The sequence below is a fragment of the Aotus nancymaae genome, unplaced genomic scaffold (assembly GCF_030222135.1).
Source record: "Aotus nancymaae isolate 86718 unplaced genomic scaffold, 86718_ANA_hifiasm-v0.15.2.pri h1tg000017l, whole genome shotgun sequence".
Lineage (NCBI taxonomy): Eukaryota > Metazoa > Chordata > Mammalia > Primates > Aotidae > Aotus > Aotus nancymaae.
This window is the reverse complement of record NW_026988429.1, coordinates 2092297-2119479: the sequence shown is the minus strand read 5'-3', so window position 1 is coordinate 2119479 and position 27183 is coordinate 2092297. Positions and strand designations below refer to the sequence as shown.

General features: G+C 41.8%; 2 non-coding genes across 2 annotated transcripts; both read right to left on the bottom strand.

The window, feature by feature from the left end:
- Positions 1 to 4412: 4412 nt before the first annotated feature.
- On the bottom strand, positions 4413 to 4516 carry LOC135275664 (small nucleolar RNA U13). Its single transcript, XR_010343268.1, has one exon. It is a non-coding gene; the product is annotated as a small nucleolar RNA U13 (small nucleolar RNA).
- Positions 4517 to 11262: 6746 nt separating this feature from the next.
- Positions 11263 to 11477, bottom strand: LOC135275635 (small nucleolar RNA U3). The gene has a single exon (XR_010343243.1). It is a non-coding gene; the product is annotated as a small nucleolar RNA U3 (small nucleolar RNA).
- Positions 11478 to 27183: the final 15706 nt, after the last annotated feature.

Here is a 27183-nt window from a genome sequence, read left to right as displayed (position 1 = left end):
GACCCAGGGCCATGACAGATTCTCCAAAATCAATATTATCTGTATCTGTAAGGCCTTAAAGTATATATTTTGCCTGGCTGAAAGAACTTCATATTACCTCATAAGCTCACCCCCACCACACATACACTCCTTTATTTACTACCTTTTGCTATTTAATAAATTGCTCCTAAATTTAGCAGCTTAAAACAACAAACATTTATTATTGTATGGTTCTGTGGGTGGGAAATTTAGAAGTGGCTTAGCTGAGTGATTTTGATTCCAGGTCTTTCACAATGCTGCAATCAAGAGGTTGGCTGGGGCTAGGATCAACTCAAGGCTCAACTAAGGGAAGATCTGCTTCCCAGCTCATTCCCGTGGCTAGAAGCAATCCCCCAGGTCCTTGCTGGCTCTTGGCTGGGGACATTGGTTCCTTGCCACATGGGCCTTTCCATAGGGCAGCTCATAACAGGAACCCGGCTTCTCTCAGAGTGAGCCAGCAGCAGAACAAGAGGATGAACAAGGCAGAAATCACAGCCTCACAGTCTTTTTGTTACCTAATCTCAGAATCAACATGCCATCACTGTTACCGTATTCTATTCATTAGAAACAAGTCACTACATCCAGCTCACACTCAAGTGGAATGGACCCCAAGGCCATAAGTATGAGGAGGTGCGGAATATTGGAGGCCATCTTACAAGCTGCCTGCCACAAAATCATTTTCACATTCAAATATAGAAAAGCATAATATTTTTCTTCTAAAAGCTAGCCAATATTTCATTGCAATGACTATTAAACAATGCCATAACAGTTCATATTTGCTAATCTGTTCCATTGCTTCACAGAGGAGCAAACCTGGAAAAAAGGAACAAGAAAAAATATGTTGTTGACATAGGAAGAACAAAGTAGGAATAAAAATTAAAAACTTAAACAATTACACATGTGTATGAGAATTTATGATACGGGCAAACTGGCATTTAAAATCAAATGTGGAGGACGTGTGCGATGGTTCATGACTATAATCCCAGCACTTTGGGAGACTGAGGCACAGAATCGCTTGAATCTGGGAGGCAGAGGTTGCAATGAGCTGAGACCATGCCACTGCACTCTACCCTGGGTGACAGAGTGAGACTCTGTCTCAAATAATAATAAAAATAAAATAAATATGGAAAGGATGGACTACTCAATAAATGATGTTCAGACAATTAGATACCTGGTGGAAAAAAATATGGATTGATCCATACTTCACAAGTTTGGAAAATCAGTATCTTACATTTCTATCTACTTGATGTGCATAAAGAACTTCTGGAAGAATATTATGTATATATATATATATATATGAAATTAAATATATGTATATCCCACACATGAAAAAACTTAACTTCCATGGGATGGAAAAGGCTTAGAGAAAGAAGAAACAAGGTTAGAGCTAGCACTTTCACTGTATGCATTTTTGTATTGTTTGACTATGAACCTTATAATTATCTATTCTAGGAATTGAATTTTGAAAAATGAAAACTTTTGAATGGAATAAAGAAATAACTATAAAAGAAAAACATGCAAGACATTATAAGAAAAAATAAATTGTATGTCTTCTTAAATAGGATGAAAACACCCCAAAGCCATAAAAAGAGAGATTAAGTTTCACATTATTACCACTGAAATCTTCTAGATGAAAAACATATCATAAATAAATTTAAAATCCTGGTGATTGCCGGGCGTGATGGCTCATGCCTGTAATCCCAACAATTTGGGAGGCCAAGGTGGGCAGATCATCTGAGATCAGGAGTTTGAGACCAGCCTCACCAAAATGATGAAACACTATCTGGACCAAAATTACAGAAATTAGCCAGGTGTGGTGGTACACACCTGTAATCCCAGCTACTCAGGAGGCTGAGGCAGGACACTCGCTTGAACCCGGGAGGTGGAGGTATCAGTGAGCCAAGATCGCACCACTGCACTGCAGCCTGGACGACACAGAGAGACCCTGTCTTAAAAAATAAAATAAAATAAAAATAAACAAATAAATAAATAAGACACGGCTGACCACCTTGGAAATATTTTTTTTCAAATTGTAGAAGAGATAAATGATGTTCACAAATTACAGCATTGAGTGCAAAAAAAAAAATTGAAAGACTGACGATGTCACGTGGAGGAAACATAAATTATAACACTTTAACTCAGCTGCTCTACATCTTAATCGCACTAAATATAAACTCGCTGGGAGCTCTGGAATGTTCTAATGGATGACAGTCTTGCCAGAAGTGTTCATTCAATGTTCAACGAAATCTTAGGGAAAAATACCAATATTCATTATAATGGGAATGACTAACCAGAATCTGGCAATTCAGTAATACATAAAACTGTGACAGAATTAATAATTAACTGGATCTATATATCATTTTTATGACAATTATGGTGATATAAATTATGATAAAATCACAAATAACATATATTTTTAATTACACCTATAAATATAAACAACCAAGGGCAAAATCGTCCATTTCTGGGAATGATTAAGCTCCTAGGCAAGACATGCACTAGGGCTTAACCTACAAATTTTTGTATTGAAATGCATTTAGAATGTTATTTTACAGTAGAAAGGCATTCCCTTTAGAGGTGCTGCCAAGGCCCACCCAACCGAGTCCTGCAGCTTCTGTCTGTGCAGAGGAAAGGACTGAGTAATAGCATCAATTCATTGTTGTTTACATGGAGTTTTTAGACATCAAGTATTTATTAATCACAAAGTTCTATTCCCAATGCCACATTTATTTGTACATCATCTCCTACCAACTTATCTGGGGAAATATTAATATTTCTTGATAATCACTTGCAATTGGCTGTTGATATATACTATGTTAATCCGGAATTCTGAAACCCAAGATTTCTTTAAAAATTTTTACTTAATAAAGTCTATAAATTCTTTCTAATAAAATTTCTGTTGCTTGAGGAGTTTTCTAGAAGGGTCTATAACAACATTTTTTTCCAAAATAGTAAGATTGCAACCAGCAAACCCTTAGTGACATGCGTATCTAAAAAAATGCCAACCTAGGAGGATTCATATCAATTACGCCTACACTCTTAGAGATTGCTTCTGACATATGCTACTGTGAAAGTTGTTCCTGGACATGTAGGGTGATAGAAACCATGATGATGGGCTGCAGTGCTTCCGCCTAAGTGTGGGGCTGGGGTGTGATGTTCTGTAGTGACGGCTGCCACTTCTTGAGCTTTCTCCTTTTTGTCAATCTATCTAATTAGATATGAGTAATTATCTTGACTGTTGTGCTTTTTGGTTCACAGGGGTGAATCTTCATATACGGGCTGAACATCCTTTTCCTACTGATGTCAAGTACAATCTTGGACATTTATTTATTTACATAACGATTTGAGTCTTGCCTGGACTTTTGTGTGTGTATGCGTTTTTAGCTTTGTCTTTTCCTATGCCAATAACATATCAGTTTATTTCATTTCTGTTTGTATTATTTTATATGGTGGTAAAATATGCATAGTATAAAATATACCACTTTAATCAGTTTTAAGTGCACATGTCAGTGACAATTCAATTGTACGACCATCACTACCACCCATCTCTAGAACTTTTTGATCATCCCCATCAGAAACTCTATAGTCATTAAATAATTCCCCATTACCCTCTCTTCCCAGCCCCTTGTAACTTTTTAATCAGGACTACCAAGAGAAGCTTGGAAGGAAATAACAATTTGTTAGAAAAGAATCTTTTCTAATTTTGTAATCATAGTGACTGGTTTGCTATTATAAAAGTAACACATGTTTGAAGGAGCTGGGATTTGGTTTTACCGTACTTAAACATAAATAAATTAGCATCTTGTTTCATGAACTCTGGTAGAAGACATAGACTCCTGGGTTGGAGACAAAGCACTTCATTTCATGACCTAGTGTGAGCATCAGCATGTTTGCAAAGGTTCTCCTTGTTCCCAAATCCCAGATGGGTGACACCACAGGCCCAGATGAATGGTGCACACATAGTAGGTTTGCTTCACAGCTAAGGAGCACTGGGCTTTATGGAATATGATGCTCTTATAGCAAGCAATAAACACACCTATTCTTTGTTTCAAGTGACACAACCTCATCCTTCATGGTTGGCCACAGCAAACCCACACCTGAGAAATGTCCTGGGTAAAGAGTGCTGAGGGCCTTGCATTGTTGGTATACCCAGCAAGACGTGTCGGAGCTCAAGAAACAAACAAACGAACAACCATGGAGGATGTCTCCTCTAATATTTGCTATAGGAAGTGTGCATAATAATGGTAACAATAACAAAACCCACTTTCTAATTGCATTACCCAGAAACTACAAGTAGTTGATTTAGTCCTACAAACTAGATCCAGAGTTGAGAGGAGCTTATGGGCAGCTGCTGGAGTCACACCTGAAGTTCAGGTGACAATATTATTTTTTCATGACAATTGAGTAAGGCGCCAATGTAGTAATAAGGTTAGAGGGAGGAACATCTCACAGGAGAGTGTGAAAACCCAATCGTCATCCTTATGAATCGTAAAAGGATTCCAGTGATATTTCTGAAGAATATATTCCTGTTAGGACAGCTGAAGTTCCTCACATACCTTTGAGCTCACTACTTGGGGTTGAGATTAGTCTTTCAGGTTGAAGTCACTAAAGAACCCATTGTCCTTTTCCCTAAATTTCAAGGACTGTCCTTCAGATGTGTCAGAGATAGCATTGTCTGTGAATAGTGAGGGCTTCCTTGCATAGCCGATCTAAAATTGTCTGCTTCTAAGCCTTTGCCTCTTCCCAAGCATGTAGTCAAACCTGAGCCAGTTAAGGCTTTATCGTCACAGCAGGCTATCTATCCACCTTTTCTTTTGTTTGTTTTTCGATGGCATCTTGCTCTGTCCGCCAGGCTGGAGTACAGTAGAGCAATCTCGGTTCACTACAATCTCTGCCTCCTGGGCTCGAGCGATTCTCCCACCTCAGCTTCCTGAGTAGCTGAGAGTACAGGCACCTGCCACCACGCCCAGCGAATTTTTGTATTTTTAGTAGAAATGGGATTTTGCCATTTGGCAAGGCTGGTCTCAAACTCCTGCTCTCAAGTGATCCACCTGCCTTGGCGTCCCAAAGTGTTGGGATTACAGGAGTTAGCCACTGCGCCTGGCCTCTTCCTTCAATTCTGAGCTCAGAAAACTCCCTGTTCCTCAAGCTTTGAGGCCTATTCACTTTGCTTTATCATGTATTCATTATTAATCCTTCATTCTGTTTAGTAAATATAATTGGAGTTACCACTAGGCTGGGAGCTCTGCTATACAATGAGGGTACTTGCTGCCTGCCCTCAGGACACCAAAGCTAAGGAAATCTCATGCAAGTTTTTTTTGGATGAACTCTGAAATGTTGAATGGAAACAAACCAAGTGTTTGCTATGCTGTTAGTCAACTATGGTATGTAATTTGTGTGTGTTTTAAAAAAAACAGCCAAATAAAACCCAATATTCCCATTCAAAATTAAATTTGCAGGAAAAATAATTGCTTTATTATGTAGGATGCTTGAACATGTTTATATGCCTTGAAATTATTAGCAAAGATGCACTTGTGATTTTAAAAATGTAACAAAAATTGAATTAAATTGTACGAGAAAACATCAACAGATCTCTTGATAGTCTTTTTAAAAAGGATGAAAAGGTCCAGATTGAACAACTAACTAAAACTTAGCTCTTAGAAGCTAATGACTTAGGTTGTATTCTCTGCCTTTCCCTTGCCCAAAGGAGAAAGAACAGTCACTTAGGTGACAGCCCAGGCTAGCCGTGTGCGTGCTCTCAGCATTAAAGCTCATTACGTTGGTACGAGTGAGCTGCAGGTCCAGAAATACCTCTCCAGTAACACACTTTAGAAATAATCCCCCACAGGGTAGTCATGTCACTTGTGTTAGTTGTAAAACACACCACTCACTTTTTGCTGGTGATAAAATGATTACTTCATTGACATTTTTGGAAAAACTGCAGCAACATACTGTCTTAGCAAATGCTTTGAAACAACAAGTTTTTTAATTTTTAAAGAAAAGTGTTGTGGACACTATTGATTAGTATTTATTTAAGAAAGTTTTATGGGCATGGTGGCTCCTACCTGTAATCCCAGCAGTTTGGGAGGTCAAGGCAGGAGGATTGCTTGAGTCCCAGAATTCAAGACCAGCCTGGGAAACATAGAAAAACCTCCATCTCTACAAATCATTATTTAAAAATTAGCTGTGTGTGGTGGCATGTGCCTGTGGTCCCAACTACTCAGGAGGCTGAGTCAGGAGCATTGCCTGAGCCTGGGAGTTTGAGGCTGCAGTGAGCCATGCACTCAAGCCTGGGTAACAGAGAGAGACCATGTCTCAAAAAAAAAAAAAATGCCTATTAGAAGCCACTAGATTTTAGCCAATAGTATTAACATTCCTTAGGCCTGCTTATCAGAAAAGATGTGAAATGCTTGCAATTGTAGGGACGGAATTTTGTAGTGAATAAACCTTTGACATGGCAGAAATCTAACTAAACAGTATTTGATTCAGGCTATGACCTACCCTTTCCTCTACTGGGGAGACAAACCTAAGGGCCCTAGTCTGATGGGCCTTGGCACCCAGCCACCCAAGGGAGTGTGTTCAGGTCAAATCCATGCTCCGGAGAACTCTGTTACCTATTATTAACGGTTCCCAATTTATAAAAAGAATATTAGTTTAATAACTGTTCAAGGTCACGTTGCTCAGCCAAATGAATGATGAGAGTTTGATTCAAACCAGGCCTATCAAATCCCTAAATCTGTGCTTTTCAGGGCTGGGAAGAGAGAAAGTTTGCTAAGGTAGAAATCAGAGGGTGGAACGCCAATCCTTACCCCTTCCCTCCCCAGCCAGAGCAGCTCTGACTGAGATCACATTTGAAGAAATCCTTTTGCTATTAAGAAGAAAAGAAAAAAAGAAAAGAAGGGAAAGAAAAGAAAGGAAAAATTCTAGCCTTGCACTACTCTGAGATATTTTGAGGCTGAATTAAATAAAACCAGATGTTAATTTATTATCAAAATTCTCAGCCTAGTGCTTGTTTAACCTGGAGACTCTTAGGCTCCACCCTTAGTGATTGGATTGAATAGATCTGGTCTGGGGCAAAGCACAGGAATTTGCAATTTTAACAGGTGTCCCAGGAGAATTGGATGCAGGTGGTGAGAGAACCTCATTTTGAAAAACTGAACAAAGATGTTTTGAAAAAAAAAAAAAAAAAAAAAAAGCAGTGAGCTCCAGAAGTGCTCACCCATTTGGCATATGTGCTACTCCCTTTGAAAGCCTTCTGTGAATGACTCAGCAAGGCCTGTCTTAAATTGTGCGTCTCTTTCCTGGTTTGACAATGGAGAGAGAGTAGTTATTGTCATGGAAAGGAGAAAGTGAGTTTTAGGACGCCATCCTTCACTTGGAAGGGAGGCTACTGAAGAGGGGAAAAGAGGGAAAAGCTCAAAAGTGATCTGAAGCCAGTGAAAGAACACATGAGCAGAAACAAAAGAAATGAACAGAAAAATTTTCCGCCCTGAACAATAGTGGGTAGAATTTCTTAGGAACTCAGAGGCAGTGGCACGTTGCTATCCTATAAATCGTGGCCTGACAGCCAGTCACAGGCCAGTCCTTTTCAGCAGAGAGAAATGTTTGGAGAACAGTTCCTGCTTGTACTCAACATCACGACCCCGGCAAGGCTTCACAACAAGAATATGAACTCCTGGAAGCATCAGTGATGAGGTTGGTGGCAGCCCAGATTTTTGTTGCAGAAGCAGCTAGATGCAGTAGCCTGTAGGGGTAGAGGGAGGGTGAAGGTAAATTTGCTGAGGATTTCATATAACATTGAACACATAATAGTCCATATCAAGTTTATGTCCTTGATGACACAAATGAGATCTGGTAGTTGTGGCCACTCATGCACGTGTGATAGAACTTGATGATTAGTTGGTTTCACTGTCTTTCCTACTCCCTGCTGTTTTCCCCAGGAGAGACATGGGTTATGAAGGCTCCAGCATTACTGAATTTGTACTCAACTTGCCAAGGTTTGGTTCAGCTCCACGTCAGGGAGGGCCCACATGGAGAGTCAAGGTCAGCCTGGACTGTCTGCATGCTGGATCCTCAAGGTCCCGGGCAAGCTGCACTGGAGAACCACGGCTGGTTTAGGAACCAGGGGTCTGTGTGTGTTGCTGGAGCATTTCCCTCATATGCCACTAATCCATGTGAACATGTAGGCCGTGAACATGAACATCTAAGCCTGCCTGTTCCCTGTCTCTTGCGTATGAGTTTTTTCCATACCTGTTTCTTACATGTCCAGGTTTGCTGGGCATCCCCACACAATCTACCTACAGTGACCTCAAATTCACAATGTTCTAAACTAAATTAACATTTCCTACCTATGCAGACCTGCTTCTGTCTTTCTATCTTGGATGAGACAGCCACTCAGCTGTGCATACTACATCCTTGGGAATCTTCATTGACTCCTCCCTCTTGTTTACGCTGATCATCCAGCTGAGACCAAGTCCTGTGGAGTCTACCCCATAAATAATCATTATACCCATTCTCTCCCCTGGAGCCTTTGGCACTCTCAAAGAATGTGTTCTTGGCATTTTCAGAAGGACAATTGTGCATTTGTGCAAAATGTTTCTAACATTGCATTTTTTATTTTTTAGACAGAGTCTCCGTCTGTGAAGGCTGGAGAGCAATGTGCAGTAGCATGATCTGTCACCCAGCCTGGAGTGCAGTGGCTTGATCTCAGCTCACTGCAACCTCTGCCTCCCTAGGTTCAAGCAATTCTTGTGCCCTAGCCTCCCATATAGCTGGGACTACAGGCGCATGCCATCATGCCGAGCTAATTTTTGTATTTTTAGTAGCGACAGGGTTTCACCAGGTTGGTCAGGCTGGTTTTGAACTCCTGACCTCAAGCAGTTCACCAATCTCAGCCTCTGAAAGTACTGGGGTTACAGATGTGACCCACTGCGCCCTGGCCTTGTATGATTTTTTCATCTGCGGCCTGAATGCTGAAAATGTTGGTAGTGCCACCCTAGTGCTAGAACTTAACTCCTTTCTAGCACCATTTGTGGAAGGAGTGGTGCTCTGAATTAAGCTCCCCTCAGGGATGTGAAGAGACAAATTAGAGCCACAGTAGCCATTGAATGATCCGAGCAAAATCTGAAGGCAGAAGCCTGTGCTTTAGGTGGGGCTTCTATACCCTCCTAGTGTAGGAATGCAGCTCCCACAGGGAGCTTTGATGCAGCACACATTGTATCTTTACCCCATGCCCTGTCAGCCTTCAGTTGTGTCTTCTGTCACTTTTATTTTCTTCTAATTCTACACAGTACCTCTAGGAAACTGATTTCACTTGTTATATCCTCCAAATATCATGTAAATGCCAATTTCTCCCTAACTTGCATCTCTACTTCAAGATTTCTCAGGATGAGGCACAGTGGCTCATGCCTGTAATTCCAGCACTTTGGGAGGCCAAGGCAGGAGGATCATTTGAGGCTAGGAGTTTGAGACCAGCCTGGAAAATACAGTGAGATCCTGCCTCTACAAAAGTAGGAGAGAAAAAAAATAGTCAGTTGTAGTGGTGCATGCCTTTAGTCCTTGCTTATCAGGAGCCTGAGGTGGGAGAATCACTTGAGCCCAAGAGTTTGAGGCTGCAGTGAGCTATGATTTCACCACTGCACTTCAACCTGGGTAACAGAGTGAGAACATGTCTCTAAAAATGTGAAAATTTGAGCTGGGCATGGTGGCTCATGCCTATAATCTCAGCACTTTGGGAGGCTGAGGCAGGTGGATCACTTGAGGTCAGGAGTTCAAGACCAGCCTGGCCAACATGGTGAAACCCTGTCTCTACTAAAAATACAAAAATTAGCCAGGTGTGGTGGTACAGGCCTGTAATCTCAGCTACTCGGGAGGCTGAGACATGAGAATTGCTTGAACCCAGCGGGTAGAGGTTTCAGTGAGCCAAGATCACACCACTATACTCCAGCCTGGGTGATGGAGTGAGGCTCTGTCTCAAAAAGAATTTTTTAAAAATAAAACTAAAAAAAAAAAATAAAAATAAAAATTTTTTAAATGAAAAATGAGGTATTTCTTCTCATCTCAAGACCCTTGTATATATTGAAATTTAGTATGTGAAAAAAAGTTCCTATGCAAATCAGTTCAGAAAGGTAAACTATTCAATAAATAGTGTTTATACACTCAGGAAAAGGTTAAGATAGATCTTTGAACCATTTACAGAAACATATACCTGATTGTTAAATAAAATTAATATAAACATAAAGTCATATAAAAATATAAAAGATATGTAAAGTCTTCTTAAAACATAAATTTTTAAAAAAGATGAAAGAAGAGGTTGATAAACCTGATGATATCAATATTGATAACTTCTGAATATCATTTCACAAGCAAAATTAATGACTAGACTGGTCCAACCCAAAATTAATATCCAGAATCTACAAAGACATGCATGCAAAAAAGAAAAACACGTACAATTCAATACTGAACTGTATACATATATTAATAGGCATTTGCAATAGAAAATAATGTGAATGACCATGGAATATAATAATTTTAATCTAGTTAGTAATAAGGGGAATTAAATTATAGCAATAATTAGATATTATTTCTTCTGTCTAGATTGAAAGAGAGAAAGAGTGAGATTGAGAGAAAGAGGCAGAGAGAAAGAAGAAAGAGGAGACTAGATATTTACTCCACACACTGTTGACAGGGGGTGTAAAATCTCCGTGCTGAATTGAAAGAAAATTTGGTAGTGGCTTAGAACTTAAAGTATACTCTTTGACCCAGTAATTTCACATCTTATTTACTTCCAAGGAAAACTCATGCATGTGCAGAAAACACACAACGATGTTCATTGCAAGCACTGCTTGTTATAGCAAAGAATTGAAAGAACTGAGAGAAAACCAATGGTTACATATACTGTGGCACATCACTGGCTAAATAAATATGCTATAATTTATTCATATCTTAAAACAGTAGATAAAAACTAATTAGATACATATATACTGATGTGAATGTTTAGTGAGAAGACATGTAAAATTAAAATTTTAAAACATTTCGTATTTCATATATTGTTACATAAAAATAAGCAAAGAACTAACTGCTTTACTTGAAAAAGGAAGTTTTCGGTAAAGGGTGAGCAAGTCAAGAAGGAGATATACACCTTTAGATAACTGAAGTAAAGGAAGGTACTAGATGTTACCCCTTTTCTTTATGGAAAAGTTAAAGGAACAATCCCTGAGAATGAAAAACAAAATACAATGAATCACATCAGAAAGGAACCCCGAAACTTGTGTTCTCTTTGCCCAAGGAGCAAAAGAACAGTCATCTACAGCAAGCAGTGGCTACCACCAGGTGGCAGCACCTGCCAGCTTCATGCTCAGGAGAGCTACTGCCGCTATCATTGTTTTCTCCCCACTCTGTTCAAAAATATTTCTCTAGTAAGCTACTATAGAAGTGATCCCTGAAAGTATAAAGGTCTGTCCTGTGCCTTAGTTGGCGCTAGGAATTTTATTCCTATTTTGTTGATGGAGACATTTCTTCCACCTCCATCCCTACAACCATTCTATATATATAAATATATATAGAATTACATATATAATAAATATAATACATTATGTATATAATATATAATTACATATATGTTTATACATATATGCATATACATATATACACACATATGTATATGTGTATATATTATATATACAGTATTACATGTTATAGACATATATACATTACATATGTACATTACATTCATGTATACATATATGTAATTACATATATATGTATTTGTGAATGTAATTATATATTATATATGTATGTATAATTCATATTCTATAAACATATTACATGTACATATATATAATTACATTTCACAAATTTAACAAATACCTTGGACTTTAAAGTATTATTTCTTGGCTGGGCATGGTGGCTCACACCTGCAATCCCAGCACTTTGGGAGATTGAGATGGGAAGATTGCTTGAGGCCAGGTGTTTGAGGCCAGCCTGGGCAAAATAGCAAGAACCTGCCTCTACAAATGTTTCTTTAATTAAAAAAATCAAGGAATCTTTTTTAAAAAAAAGAAGAAAGAAAACATAGTTTGTTACCTGTTACTCGCAGCTCCCAAGAGGAGGAGGCATGTCACATCTTAGGGGCCCACACAGGGCCTGTGTGTTGGAAGCACTGGGGTTGGTCAGGAGGCAAAGGGAGAGGGAAAGATTGCAAGAGCCTTATTATTATGAATTTTGTGCAAAGAATGGGGTAAGTTAGAAACACAGGTTTAAGCTTGGCTGGTTTGAGTAATTCTGGGGATAAAAGCTATGCCTGGTTGTCTGATACCTGGTCCTGGGTGATTAGGGCAGGTGAATAAAGGCCTGGAGTATGAAAGCTCAATAGACGAGGTGATTGAGTTTGTGGGCTCTGGATTTGGTTGATTTGTATTTGAAAGTCACACTCATGGGTGGGTTTATCTTTAGGAATTCGCTAATCCTAGGAGAGGCAGTCTCCGGCGTCACCAAGGCTCCAGATGTCAAAGCCTCAGAATATAGAAAAGATGAGGTTAACACACACGGGCTGTGTACAAATAGGTGATGGGCTGGGTTTGGCTCATGGGCTGCGGATTGCTAACCCATGGGCTAAGAGAAGAACGATGATGTCAAATACCAAACATGCAGTTGTGAAAAATAAAAAGTAAATTAGGAGTATCTCATGAAGCCTCTTATCTTTGCCAGTAAACACTGAAGAAATTGTTATTTATCATAAAGGTTGAGCACCTCTAATCTGAAAATCCAAAATCTGAAATTCTCTGAGCACTGACATGACACCACAAGTGGAAAATTTCACAGCTCATCTCGCGTGGTGGGTCCCAGTCAAAACACAGTCAACACTTCGTTTGATGCACAAAATTACTTAAAATATTAGCAAATTAACTTCAGGCTAGATGTACAAGATGTATATGAAACTTAAGTGAATTTTGTGTTTAGCCTTGGGTCTTATCCCCAAGATACTGCATTCTGTAAATGTAAATACTTCAAAATCTGAAAAACCTCAAATCTGAAACATTTCTTTTTCTAGAAATTTTAGATAAGAAATAATTAATCTGTAATAGGAAACAACTTGTATCCATTTAAATTTAATGAAGACATTTCCCCCATTTGGCCAATTATTCTGTTCATTCTGCTCCTGTAGCCTCCTAAAAATAAATATTTCCTAACCTGCTCTTTTCTCATCTTTACTGAGAAGGCCAACAGCCAGAACAGACATGGAATTCTCAGATTAGTTAGTGTCACCATGATTGTATCTTCCCAAACCCTCTTTCAAAATAGTAGTATAATCTCTCTTTTTTGTGTGTGTTCTCGTCATTTTACCCAAGGCTAAATTAACATTTTTGGAGCTTCTAATCTAATTATATCATTGTGAATTCCTTGAGGGCAAGAATGATTTTTTTTTCTCATGTTGCTTCCTTGCTCAGATTCTCTCATTGTCTTCTCCCTGCAGTTGGGAGACAATCCCGTGTCTGTTCATGGCCCTACACCTTCCCCGATCTAGTGCCTTCTCCTGCATGTTGTTTCAGATGCATCTCTTGACAAGTTCTCCCACTTTCAGTAGCCATGTTGTTGATCTTCTGATGGACAAATGTATTGGGTCTTTTTATTGGCTGTTCTTTCCATCTGCAATAACTTCCACCCTTTGCCCATCTCATTCCTAATTCTTGAGATATTACCCTTCTCATCAACTTGTTTCCCTGCAAGTCTTTCCCTCAGCTGCCTGTGATCTTTCTTCACAGAACATTTTACAGTTTGTATCTGCACAATTATAAGCGTCATCACATTCTGGTGCTGGTCTCTTCTATTAGGCCTTAGACCCTTGAGGGCTGAGTGCCTGGTACACATTAGCGACTCAATAAACATTCGCGGAATGAATGAATGAGCAAAAGCAAATGCAGGGCCCCTTGAGGAACAGTGAGGAGCCTGGAGCGTGGAGTTAATAGTGATCACTGTGCTGTGTATATTGGTTCTCAGATAGTTCTATTAGTTTTGCAAATCCTCATTCATATTTGATAGCATTTTCAAGGAGCAGCAGCCTAGCAGAAAATGCTTCATGCAAACTCCGTGAAAGAATTCTCAGCCTGTCCAGGAAGAGAGGGAATCAGACAAAACTTTAGGGCATTTTAAGGATGATCATAGGTGTGCATGTGGGGGTAGGGCAAGACCCCTCAGTGATGATCCTCCCACCCAGAGAGCAGGGGAAGGTGAGGCTCATAATCCTTATTTAGTGTAGTTTGGCAAAACCCTTAAAACCACTGTTATGGTTTGAATGTGTTCCTCAAATTTTATGTGTTGGAAACTCAATCCCCAAATTTATGTTTTAATGGCATTTGGAGTTGAGGCCTTTGAGAAGGAGTTAGGATTAGATAAGGTCATTAGGGTGGGACCCCCATGATGAAACTGGTGGCTTTATAGGAAAGGGAAGAGAGCCTTGAGTGGATATGCTCTTGCTCTTTGACTATGCGATGCCCTTCACCGTGTTTTGATGTAGTAAAAAGGCTGTTGCCAGATGTCAGTGTCATGCTCTTGGACTTCCCAGCCTCCAGACCTGTAAGAAATATACTTCTGTTCTTTATAAATTACCCAGTCTGTGTTATTCTGTTATAAGAACAAACAGTGGACTAAAACAGACACTTTAGACATTTTCCTCAATGGTATTCTTGCAATATTTACTTCACCATCATCAAAACATCAACTGATGGCTTTACTGATCAGCATAATTGTTCCATTATTATCCTACTGGATGTTGTGAGTAAAATGAGAACTTTTACACGAGTTGGTGGATCCAGGGTCCTCCCTGTTTTTCATTATGTTCATATATATGTGTGTGTGTGTATATATATGCTCATTTCAAAATGGAAACTTCATTTCTAAGAAATAAATGCACTGTCCACACCCAGATCTCCACTCCATCATGTACTCTTCTTTGCGTAATGCTGATTGGACAGCTGAAGTGTAGTGTGAGCATATGGGCTCCAGAGCCATGGTGGTCGGGTTTATATGTTGTGATTTGTGACCCTGAGCACCTCATTTAACTTCTCTGGACCTGTTTCCTCATTGGGAAAATGGGGTAACAGTAACACCCATTTTCTATAAATGTTATGAAGACTTAATAAGCAAGTGTAAGTACAATATTTAGAATGGTGTCTGAAACATACTAAGACCAAAGTAAATGCCAGCTGTTATTACTATTTGTATATGAAGTTGATATCTAAAAAGATAAAACATAGCCTAACTTGACACAAAATGGTTAGAAAACTCATTTACAGTGTTGTGTAAATTTACGCACTTTGGAAAGCTTTCCATTCAAAATAATTAGAACAGTTTTGTTGCTCAAAACAGCACCCTGCGGTGTTTGAGAAAACCCAGCTCTCAGAGCCACGTGGGGGCTCAGGAAGGCCAAGGTTCGATTCTTTAGTCTGCCTCCAGTGGGGATCTCTCAAAAGGGCTGGTGGCTTAAGGATAACAACTACGATATATATATATATATATATTTTTAAGATGGTCTCTCCCTTTGTCACCCAGGCTGGATAGCTCACTACAGTCTCAAGCTTCCTGGCTCAAGTGATGCTCCCACCTCAGCGTCCTGAGTAGCTGGGACGTGCCACCACAGCTGGCAATTTATTTTTTATTTTTTATGGAGACAGGGTCTCACGATGTTGCCTAGTTTGGTCTTTAACTCCTGGGCTCAAGCCTGCCAAAATGCTGGGATTACAGACATGAGCCACTGCTCCCAGCTCATAATTGTATTTAACACAGGATAAAAACACGTACACACAAGTTCTCTTTACTGCTTGTACAAAGTCATTTTTAAAGTGAACTTTCTATCTTATTAGCAAACAGCCAGAGTAGGGACAGGAAGAAGAAGAAACCTGTGGTGTCGACTCTGGGTTTGATGTTCACATCTGCCCTTTCTGTGAGGACCACTGTGTCTCTACAGCACCCTTCACTGCACAAAACATTTGTTTAATCCTTACAGCTACTCTTGGAATGGGCACATTTACACCCTTTTTAATGATGAGACCAGTGAGATTGATAGAGGGGCGACGATGTGGCCAATGTCACATACCAAAGTGTTGGGTCATTCATTTATTCAATGTGCCAAGTAGACCTGAGTACAAGGAACTGAATAACTCCTTCAAAAGGGCTCAAAGTGTGCTACGAGGAAACCATCACAATACCCTATGGTCATTGCTGGAGTGTAGGGGCTGTCAGTAGGCTGGGAAATGCTTGCAAATAGCATTTTACTTGAGCAGGGAAGGTCCCCAGAAGTGGAGCATTTGTGCTAAGTCTTGAAATAGAAGAGGCACTTTGGCAGATGATAAAAGTGAGGAATTTAGGACTCCTGACTCAAATTGTAATATATGTGAAGGTGACCCATGACTCTCTAACTGAAATATATATATTTAATCTTAAATTACAACTTTTTCACATATAATTTTCTTATTATTAAAAATTTTGAAAGGTACAGAATAAAGAAAAACAAACATTTTGGTGTACATATTTTAGCCCTTTTTTTCTGCACGGAAAGTCACACGTGGCTGGGTGCATGGCTCATACCTGCAATCCCAGCACTTTGGGAGGCTGAGGCAAGAGGATCTCTGGAGCTCAGGAGTTCAAGACCAGCCTGGGCAACATGGCGAAATCTGCTGTCTCAGCTACTCAAGAGGCTGAGGTGGGAGGATCATTTGAGCCCAGGAGATCAAGGCTGCAGTGAGCCCATGATGGTGCCACTGAATTCTATTCTGGGTGACAAAAGGAGACCTTGTCTCAAATAAATAAAAAAAGTAAAAAGTCATGTGTATGTAACTTAAGAGGCTATAAGGAATGTGCTCCTCTGTCAGTAACCATGCACCTTCGACACTGTTGTTAATACTTGCCCAGTGTTAAACCATGTGGTTGCACCACACTTTATTTGGCTGAGGCCCTACTGGTGGGCATTTAGGCCAGAGAATGAACAACTCTGAAGCTATGCCAAGCTGCATGGGAGAATGTGGCAGTAGAGGAAGCTGGGGACAAATCAGGCAATAGTTATTTGTGACCCGCTTCTGCCTTTCTTGTAAGCTATTTGCTTTAGATTCAGCTGCAATTTTGAAAGCTAATCTGGGCATTTTGCAAGAAAAAAAGATAAGCAGAAGTACCTTCTGGAGCCTGGCAAGGTAGAAATTGGTTTTGTGCAGTGAAATCTCAGAGCTTGCTGAAGTGGCCTCTAGGAGCAGGAGGAGATGGGAAAATGCTAGGGAAACTTCATCTCCCTGAGAGCAAGTTCATCATGCCATGCGGGTAGACTCTGAAATGCAATACAACTTTGAAAGAAACCAAAGAATAGGTAAGGGATTAAGGATCTGTGTGGTCTTGCAGATGCTGGGAAGGGCCTGCAGGGGTCAGATAGGTAAAGACTCTGGGAGGATGATGGTGGGAGATGGTTGGAGGATGGTGGTGGGGGATGGTTGGGGGATGGTGGAGGGAGATGGTTGGGGGATGGTGGTGCGGGATGGCTGGGGGATGGTGAAGGGAGATGGTTGGGGGATGGTGGAGGGAGATGGTTGGGGGATGGTGTTGGGGCAGGGAGATCAAAGAAAAGCTGTGAGCCAGGAGAATCAGGGTTCTCCAGGCCTGAGGGTCCCCATCAGCCATCTCCCAGCCCCAGAGTACATTACTGGGCTTTGGGAAGCCCTGGGACAGCAGTATCCTCTGACAGCTGGGCAGAGGCCTCATGCACAGGCCCTCACTACAGAGTCTTCAGTGAAGAGAGAAAGAGGTACCTGGTTGCAAATATGACCTCTGAATTCAAGGGCACCCAGTCTGCGGTGTCTCTCGGGCCCTGGACTACTTCCTGGCCCCAACTAGGGCAGGGGCTATAGGTTTTTCTCTCCACTGTGACAGGCAAGTCTTTGAGGGTAGGAGGTCTGTTTTCTCCTCCCATTCTGTTCTCCAAAGCCTCAGCATAGACAAAATGCTCGATATAGATTTGTTGTACATACCACAAACTGAATGTTGAACAAACGCAAGTGGGTCCTAATCAAAGCCCATCTTCAGTTGTGGTCTCTTACCATCCTTTAAAATTTCTTTTTGCCCTGGACTCTTGACTTTTCTTCTCACAATCAGGTAATAACAATATTGCCATCACTTAGTTGCAAATAGTCTATAAAGGCTAGTTTGTGTAATAGTAAGAACTCAGAACCTGACTGAGTCTGTAATCCAGTACTTTGGGAGGTCAATGTGGGAGGATTGCTTGAGTCCAGGAGTTTGAGACCAGCCTGGGCAAGATGATGAGACCCTGTTTCTGCAAAATAATAATACTAGTAATTTAGTCAGGTACAGTGGCATGCATTTGTGGTCCTAGCTACTGGAGAGGCTGAGGTGGAAGGATCCCTTGAGCCCAGTAGTTTAAGGCTTCAGTGAGCTATGATTACACCACTGGGTGACAGAACAGGACCCTGTCTCTTCATTGGGAACCTAAATTACCATTCAATCTTGTCCCCTCCTCCTGGCTGGAGAGAAGGCATGGGAAACCCTGTTTTCTGAGAGGACCCAATGGTCAGCTTATCTCATTCTCAGCTCACGTTCCCCCAACTTGCTAAAGAAAGTTGGCAATGGGGCTGGAGGCAAGGTCATTGGGGAACAAGGGCTGGGTCTCTTGTAGTGGGGACCTGTGTCTCGTGGAGCCTGCTGGCAAGGCTGATATTTGAAGCTGACTCTTTCTCCAGCGGTACATTCCTGGACTCTTCAGAGGCTCCCTGCGGTGTCTCTGACCACAGTTCTGTGATGTGGGCATTGCGTTCAGCCCTCTGGATGTCTTCTTCCTCTACTCCTAAACCCCCTGATTCAATGATGGCCCATTCAGCACGGAATCTCACTGTTGGGGGCCCCTCAGCCCCCCAGACTGTGCTTTCAGGCAGGTCCTACAACGGCACCATCTGGCTTTCCTACCTCTTCGTGGTCTAGGAAATGCACATCCTAGTTCTGAGTAATTCTGGGAGTGCAGCCCAGTTCCGGGGCAGCATTCTCTATCCTGTTGCACAGGCTGCCTCAGTTGTCTTGGTGTGAGTCTGACACACATTTTCTGTGCCCCCAGCCTGTGGGAACACAGTGCAAGGCTGCTTACTGCTCCCAAGGAGGCCTCCTCACTAGGCTTGAGTGAAGGAGGCATCCCCTCCACACTCCTTCAAAAGGAAGTGGGGACTTGGCAGCAGTGCACTCCAAAGAACCTTTCACGGCTCCCCTCTCCTCCCTCCACTCTGGATGCTTATACAGATCCTTCTGCGTTCTCAAGTAGGGGACAGTGTTCAAGAATGGTAGAAACTGTTCTTAGAAATCTTCTTTGCGAATTGTACATATTGTGAGCCATCTTTCACTTGAACATACCTGTGCCTTGGTGGAGGCAGGGAAAGTCCTATCTATCACAGATCTGTGGCAGTGGGGGTGAAAACCCCAACGGGTTCCCAATGGAAATTCAGAAACCCTCAACTCACTCCTTTCCTTGCTCATTCATTTACTCACATGACAATTGTTCTTTGAATCAGGAACCTGACAACATCCCAGGGCCTGGACATCCCTAATGTTTAAGCAGTCTTGATTTCATTCTATTTGAATTGTCTTTAAATCATCAATTTTTAGGGTGAGACTACTACTGCCTGAGACTAAATTCAGCTGCTCCACACACTTGGAGAGAAAATGTGAGAAAACCTCTCTCGTTTTTCCAAACTGCATGGCAAGTAGTGTCCTGTTACCCTGTTATCGGAAAACCAGCATCTCCTTGAGACCCACCTGCCCAGGTGTGTGAGCAGACAGCGCTGTCTGCCGCTGTCCGGCGCTGCCACACGGTGGCGTCGTTGGACGGTCCCTCGGCCTTCCACAAAGCGGCTTTTGTCCGCGTCCCCGCACTGCCGCGGAGGTTCTCTGGGGAGGATGGCCCCATTCCCTCAGCGGTAACCTCAGCCAGGGGTGACCCCACTTGAGCTCACGAGGTTGCAGCTCAGCTGAGTTCTGCCGCCAGTTTCCTTTCACAGCCGCCTTCCAGGTGCCAGCTCGTCCCAGGAGCCCCAGGGCAGCGCAGGCTCCGGTGAATCCCAGGGATCCTTTGTTTTCAACTCAAAACACAAACGGTCCTGTTACCACCTCCCCTTCCTGGACAACAGAGCTACTTGCCATCCATCTAGACGTCTGAGAAAAGTACCCTCAGTGACCTCTTAGGGGACCCCAAGGTGCTCAACCTCCTCCCCGCCCCTGCTCCTTTCCCCCAGGTTAGCACCCCTCGTGGAAGCCAGGCTGGTTTTCCGTCCAGGTCTGCAAGGCAAAGATGCTGCCGCTATTCTCACCAGGAAAGGGAACTACAGATTTAATTTTTAAATCTTTTGCAAGCACCCCTCTTGTAAGTCACCTGCCTTAGAGAGAGTAACAACGTGTCTAACATGCTTTGAACTCTAGAACAGTCTGTGGCCCTGACCTTCGGAGTAGACCTCTGGGAGCACATTTGAAAACCATGTAGGAGGCTGACCCTTCTGACTGTTAAGGAAGTGACTTTGGATTCCAAGGGCTTGTTCATGCATGACAATTAGTTTTTAAAGCTTCTAAGAGCAAAGGGTAGACTCCATGGAGTTGCAGAGTGGGGAACCCAGTGTTTTTGCATCAGGGATGGAAGTCAGAGAGTCCTGGCTGTTTCACCAGGCAATAAGCCACATCCCGCCTTCGCTGAGTAGGAGCCAGTCACTGAAGGGAGCAGAGGGCTCTCAGGGTGAGACAATTCAGCTCACAATCATAACATGAGATGCCATCCTTGGACATAAGCTATATGCAAAGCATTTTGGGGAACACTTTGTATATGTTATTTCTAACCCTCATGACCACACCATTTGGAAAGTATTATTATACCCATTTTATGCATGAGGAAAAGGTGGCTCAGAGAGGTTAAGTAACTAGTCCAATGTCACACAGCTAGTTATTAGCTGAGTTGGGATTCAAGATCTTGAGACTCTAAAACTTATTCTTTTCTCATAATTATATGTTGCCTCTGAGAATGGCGTCCATGTTGGAAGAGGAAGGCAAAGAGAAGGTAGTAGAGAATGGATCTCACCAGACAGTAGATTTCCTTGTCAGATTTAAAGTTCAGACAAATGATAACTTAGAATACAAGTCAGTCATAAAAATGGTTTTGACATGCAGTCCCTGGGGAAAGAGAATCAGTGGATAGGAGCAAAGGGCACAGAATAAACCTGACCACATGTTTTCCTTGGCAGTGGGTGGGTTTCTTGTTCATCTGGCTGTCCTCCTCACATTTCTGTGTCTTCATCCTCCCACCTTGATCCCCCTGTGGAAAGGCTGACAAGTCACCTCTTCTGAACAAGGCTTTCTTTCCCTGATGCCTCCCAGCAAACACACCCATAAGGTTAGGCACACATGGGGTTAGGCACGCTCTCCTGGCATTACTGTTGCTCTTGCCCAGGCACCAGTACAGCAGGTATTATTCTAGGTACAGTCATTGTTTGTGTAGGCCTGGGGCTGCCACACCTGGAGGGGAGTCTCTTTTACCCAAGACAAAAGCAGATGCCAGGAATCATCAGAGCTCCACTCATTCAAGAATAAAAAGATCTGAAGGGAATCTGCAAAACCCCAAAACCAAAGAGGGCTATGGTAACAAGTGAAGCAGGGACCATTAATAGAAACCTGGACAGATTGATGAGAGCGAAACTAACAAGTTAGGCCTAAAGGGGCAGCATCTAGCACATGGCCAGCACATAGCCGGTCCTCAGGAAGTGGGTGACAAGTTAGGGATGAATGGATGGTACATGATGAATAGCCTTTATTAAGCCGAACCTCAGGCTGTATTTGTTACAGGCAGTCACCGCAGTCTGGGTTGAAGTCGTAATTCTCTCAGGAACTCGTCACGCTCCTGGAACTTCCCACTATATTTCTCAACTGATTTCCCCATGAGTTTGACCAAGGACGTGGATCACTTGAGTTGGTAAACCACACCGACCACCCCGGCCACACTGAAAGCAGCAGCAGCTCCCCATCCAGGCTCCTGTCTGCAGAGCTGGAAATGCTCGAGGCCTGCCTGGTGGTTCAGCATGACTCAACCTCCTTGTTTGGGGGCCAGCCCCACTCCTGGCCATGAATCTGACGGAGCCTAACACCCCCTTGTTTTTCTAAGTGGGTGTTGGGAATTTCCTTGGTTAAGCCTCCAGGTCTTCCCTCCTCCTGGATTTAATGAGCTCATTTATTTTACTTTTTCACTTAGCAGGTTTTAGGACCAGTTAATGAGTGGCAGGGTTCTCTTTAAGAGCCAAATTGGGTCAGAGCTCTGGGCACTTTTCTTGCATTTCCAACTCTCAAGTCCCCAGTGGCTCTGGAAGTCTCTCCACAATGCTGGCAACTGCCCTTCCCACGGCAATCCCCGTATATGGAACTTTCTGGAACATAAGGACAGGGAGACCTCTGAATACTTTTGTTGCTGTTGTTCTGTTGTTTGTTTTGATTTGGTTTGTTTTTTCCCTCCACACATTTTTCTGGGATGGTTGTTTCAAGATGAGCTTGTGCTTTCTAAAAAGCAGCAGCTGTGGAGGCATCAGTAGAAGAGATCCATTTTTTAAATGCAGGGCCTCCACTCTGAGTTCTGCCTGAAGTATTTGGTAGATTTTTGGGGTGGGGCAAGCTAGTTGTGAATTCCAGGGAGACTTGCCAGACGCTGTTTAAACCTCCTTTGTGTGAAGTTGACTTTAAAGAGCCACCAGGAGGGTGCACTAGTGGAAAGAAACGTGGAAGCCAACCTTCATCTTAGAGAGAATGAGAAAGAATACAGGGTCCATATGGTGAGAATGTGTGCCTGCAGCAACTCAATGACTGACTCAGTTCCTAGAAGCTCCTCTCAGTAATTCCTTCTCTGCTACTATGTTGAATCATATGCTGGAGAAACCTTAGTCCAAAGAGTCTCCTGTACCTTTGTCTGTCCATCCATCCATCCATCCATCTAGTCAATAAAGATTGAGAATTTACTATGGGTCAGACACTGAGCTAGGCTTTAGGGCATCAGGAGAAACAACTGGTCACAGTCCTAATGAATGCCCACAGGTCAGAAGAGTAAGGATTCCTGTGTGGTGGGGATGACAGATAGTGGGGGCGGCACTATACGATAAGTCCTAGAAACCTCAGCATGTCGCCCTTGGATAGCTTGCAGAGCAGTTGCTCACTGCTTGTTTCCTGCTGAAGCGCCAAACCTTGGATACAATGTTCCCAACTGGGAAGGCAGAGCGCATGGCTTGCTTCTGCATGGGGCACCAGGCTGGGGGTGGCAATGGGAGCCTGAGTTTCTCTGCTAAATCTTCATACCAGGCAAGAGCCTGGGGCCAATGTTATTGCAACCAAAAACATATTTTGAAGCTAGTTGTGATCTGACTCCCTACTTGACCCGGGAAAGAATAGAGAGAAGGGCTCAAGTGGGGGAAGGCAGCCCAACTTCATCTGCATTGGGTTGCTGTGTGTATTGGCTCCCTAGGGCTGCTGCAACCAAGTACTGCAGACTGTGTGGCTTAAACAACAGACATTTATTTTCTCACAGTTCTGGAGGTTAGAAGTCCAAGATCAAGGTAGCAGTAGGGTTGGTTCCTTCTTAGGGCTTTGCAAGAGAAGCTGTTCCCTGCCTCTTCCTTAGCTTCTGGTGTTTTTTTTCTCTTTTTTGCAATCTTTGGCATTCTTTGGCTTTTAGGAGCGTCACCCCAATCTATGCCTTCATCTTCATATGGTGTTCTCCCGGTGTGCATGTCTCCATGTTCAAATTTCCCTTTTATATAAGAATATCAGTCATATTGGTTAACCACGCCCACCATGATTTCAGTTTAACTAATTAGATCTGAAATAATTCTATTTCCAAATAGGATCATATTCTGCAGCACTGGAGTTAAATTTCAATGTTTGAATTTTAGAGGTATACAATGCAATCCATAGCACCATGATTCTGATCCTTTTTCTCTTGCCATCAGCAGTGCCTATGAGGAGGAGGTCAGGGCTGAGTCCATCTCAAGGACGGTCAGGAGTGGTGTCCCAGGAAGAACCCAAAGGGTGGCCTGCAAGCAGGGAAACATATACTGGAAAGAGAGTTTGAGCTAGAGAGTAGCCTGGCACATGGATCTCTCAAAAGAAGCTGCAGAAATGTAGAAGAGCAGTTATCAGGGTACCCAGATTTGATCCTCCACCCCATTGTGCTTGGAGCTAGCAGAAGTCTAAAGGAGAAGAAAGCCCCAAACAGGCAGCTATTTAGCCTGGGACAGAGTTGGCAGGGGGCAGAAAGGCCCCTGGGATCTGGGTGAGAAGACCCTGGGACTTGAAGAAAAGGGGAGAATAGCTGTCAGGGTCCAGAGCTCCAGAGGACTTTTGCATCATTTAGTGGGCAGGAATGAGAATGTGAGACAGTTGAGTGAGGGCGCCTGGGGTGACTCTGCCTGCACGAATGACTGGGTGTTCATTCACAGTCATCCAGGATTAGCTAAGACTGTTAGCCACTTCCTCTTTGAAACACAAGATGCATTTAATTAAAAAGCATAATTGTGGTGGGATGCTGTCATATAGCCTTGTAGACTTTGATGGATAATTTTGAAAAAGAAAATAGGGCACATTTGTCTTACCAAATATTGACATTTAAGATAAAGCAATTTTCATCAAAATACTGTTTTGGCACATGAACAAGTGGTCCGCTGGAACAGGCTAGAATACAGGAATGGGTACTGTATGTTTGCAAAATTAGTATTTGATAAAGACAACATTTCAAGTCAGTGGGAAAGTTATGATTGATTCAAGAAATAGTGTTGACCTAATTGGCTCTTTATCTGGGTAAAAAAAGTAAGATAAGCCATTACTTCATGTCATATAAAAAAAATCCCAGATGGGTTTTTGTTAAAGATATAAATGTAAATAAGTAAACACAAAGTATTTGAAGAAAATCTATTGGAAAATTTTTATAACTTCGGCATAGAGAGGACAAATTTAATGGTAGCGAGAATTCTAACATCCAACAAGGAGAAAACAAATAACACATTTTCCCACATTTTTTTCCAAATTATAAGAAGAAAACATTATAAGCCAAGTCAAAAGACAAATTATAGTCTCCGATAAACATTTACAGCACTTATGAAAGGATATGATTCTTAACTTACCCAAAGCTCATACAAATTGGTAATGAAATGGCCAAAAGCAACAGGAAAAAATATAAACAAGCAATTCACTAAAGAGGAAATAAAAATTTAATTGGAATAGTAAAGTCAGAGAAAGTAAAATTTAGTTCTTTATTCTGCATATTGGCAAAAATTAAAAAGACCAGAAACATCCTGTGAATGAGCACTTTTATATCTTGCCAGTGGGAATGTGAACTGCTCAAGCCTCTAGGGAAAAATACTCTAGCAACGTCTATTAAAGCTCAAAATGCAGACCCATTAGATCAGGAACCCTATTTTGGGCAGTCATTCCGATAGATACAGAGTCATTGGTACCCAAGAGTATATTGACCAGGGTGTTCACAGTAGCCCTGTTCACTGTGGCAAAATATTGGGCAATGCAATGATTCACTGATAATAAAATGGTGCTTTCATGCTGTGGGCCATTATGTAGTTATCACAGAGAAAAATGAATGAGTTAGATCTATTAATATATTCACATAAGCCAGCTGCAGAGGTGGGTGCTTGTGATCCCACTCACTTGGGTGGCTAAAGTGGGAGGATTGCTTGATTCCAGGAATTTAAGACCAGCTTAGGAAAAATAGCAAGATCCTATTAAAAAAAAAAAATATGTATATATGTATACACACACACACACACATACATACACATATATACATTCTCTCCATGTGAATCTATATATTATATATTACATATATATGTTTATGCAGAGAGATATGCTAGTCTTATGTTAAATGAAAAAAGCAAATTATAAGAAAATGTGTCTACTATGACAATCTTTACAAAAATGCTGAACAAGCAAAACAAAACTCAACACACATGTCTGTTCTGTGTTTGCATGTATTTATACCAATTTGGAGAAGCACAGTTTAACGGCCTAAGTTGCCTTGGGACATAGAAATAAGAAGTGATTTTAAACTTCCTGTTTTTCTGTCTTTGGCTGTTTTGTCTATCACAAGGATTTTTTTTTTTTTTTAATTAAAAGCTATTCGATACAGGCAATTTAAAAGGGGGAAAAAGGACAAAGTGCTTAAAACACTCCTATGACTCATTAGGCTCTCAGGATAAAGTCTACTCCCTTTAGCTGACTTACAAGGCCCTTGGGATCTGGTCTGTGCATAGAGCCATTCCCCTGTTCTGCCATTTCCCTCTGTTCTCCAGCTGTACAGGACGAGGAGCATTCCTGATACCAGGCTGCCCTCTCATACACCTTGACCTCATCCCTCCTGGGAATCTCTGAGGTTGGGCAAGGTACTCCCTACCTATTTCTATAGCACCCTGTACCTGTCTCCTTGGTGGTATTGTTGGCTTCCTTGTGATCACCTGTTTACTTTAGTTTTATTCCATATTAGACTGTAAGTTCGAGGAGGGCAGGAGTAGTGTTCCTCATGGTGTTCCCAAAGACATGTCTAGCTAATTGTAGGAGCTAAATGTAACACATATTTGCTGAATGAATAAATGAAAGAAGAAAGAAATGAATGCCAAACATTAGAGATACAAAAAAGAAACTCCACAGTCTTTTCCCTTAAAATTGTGTAGTGGAGAAACAGGCATGTAAACAACCTAGTTAGAGTATAAGAAGATAATTATTATCATAGAACAGAGGGAATATGACCTACCCAAAATAGCCTGGGGTAAGTCTGGAATGTTTCATCACTGAGAAAGCACTTAATCAAAGACTTGAAGGATCAATAGACATTTACCAGGAAAATAAGAGGATAGAGTGATGTTGCTGGCATAAGGACCAGCTCCTACAAGAGCACAGAGGCATGAAAGAGCATGACATATTCTGAAAATCTCAAGGTATTTATTCTTGCTTGAGCATAAAGTTCAAGGCTGAGGAAAGGAATATATGAAGAATGATAAATGGAGGCAGTCATACTGAAACCAGATCATTCATGTAGGGTCCTGATGGTAATGCCCATGGGTTTAGAGTTTATATTAAAGGCAGACACAGGAAACTATTGAAAAAGAC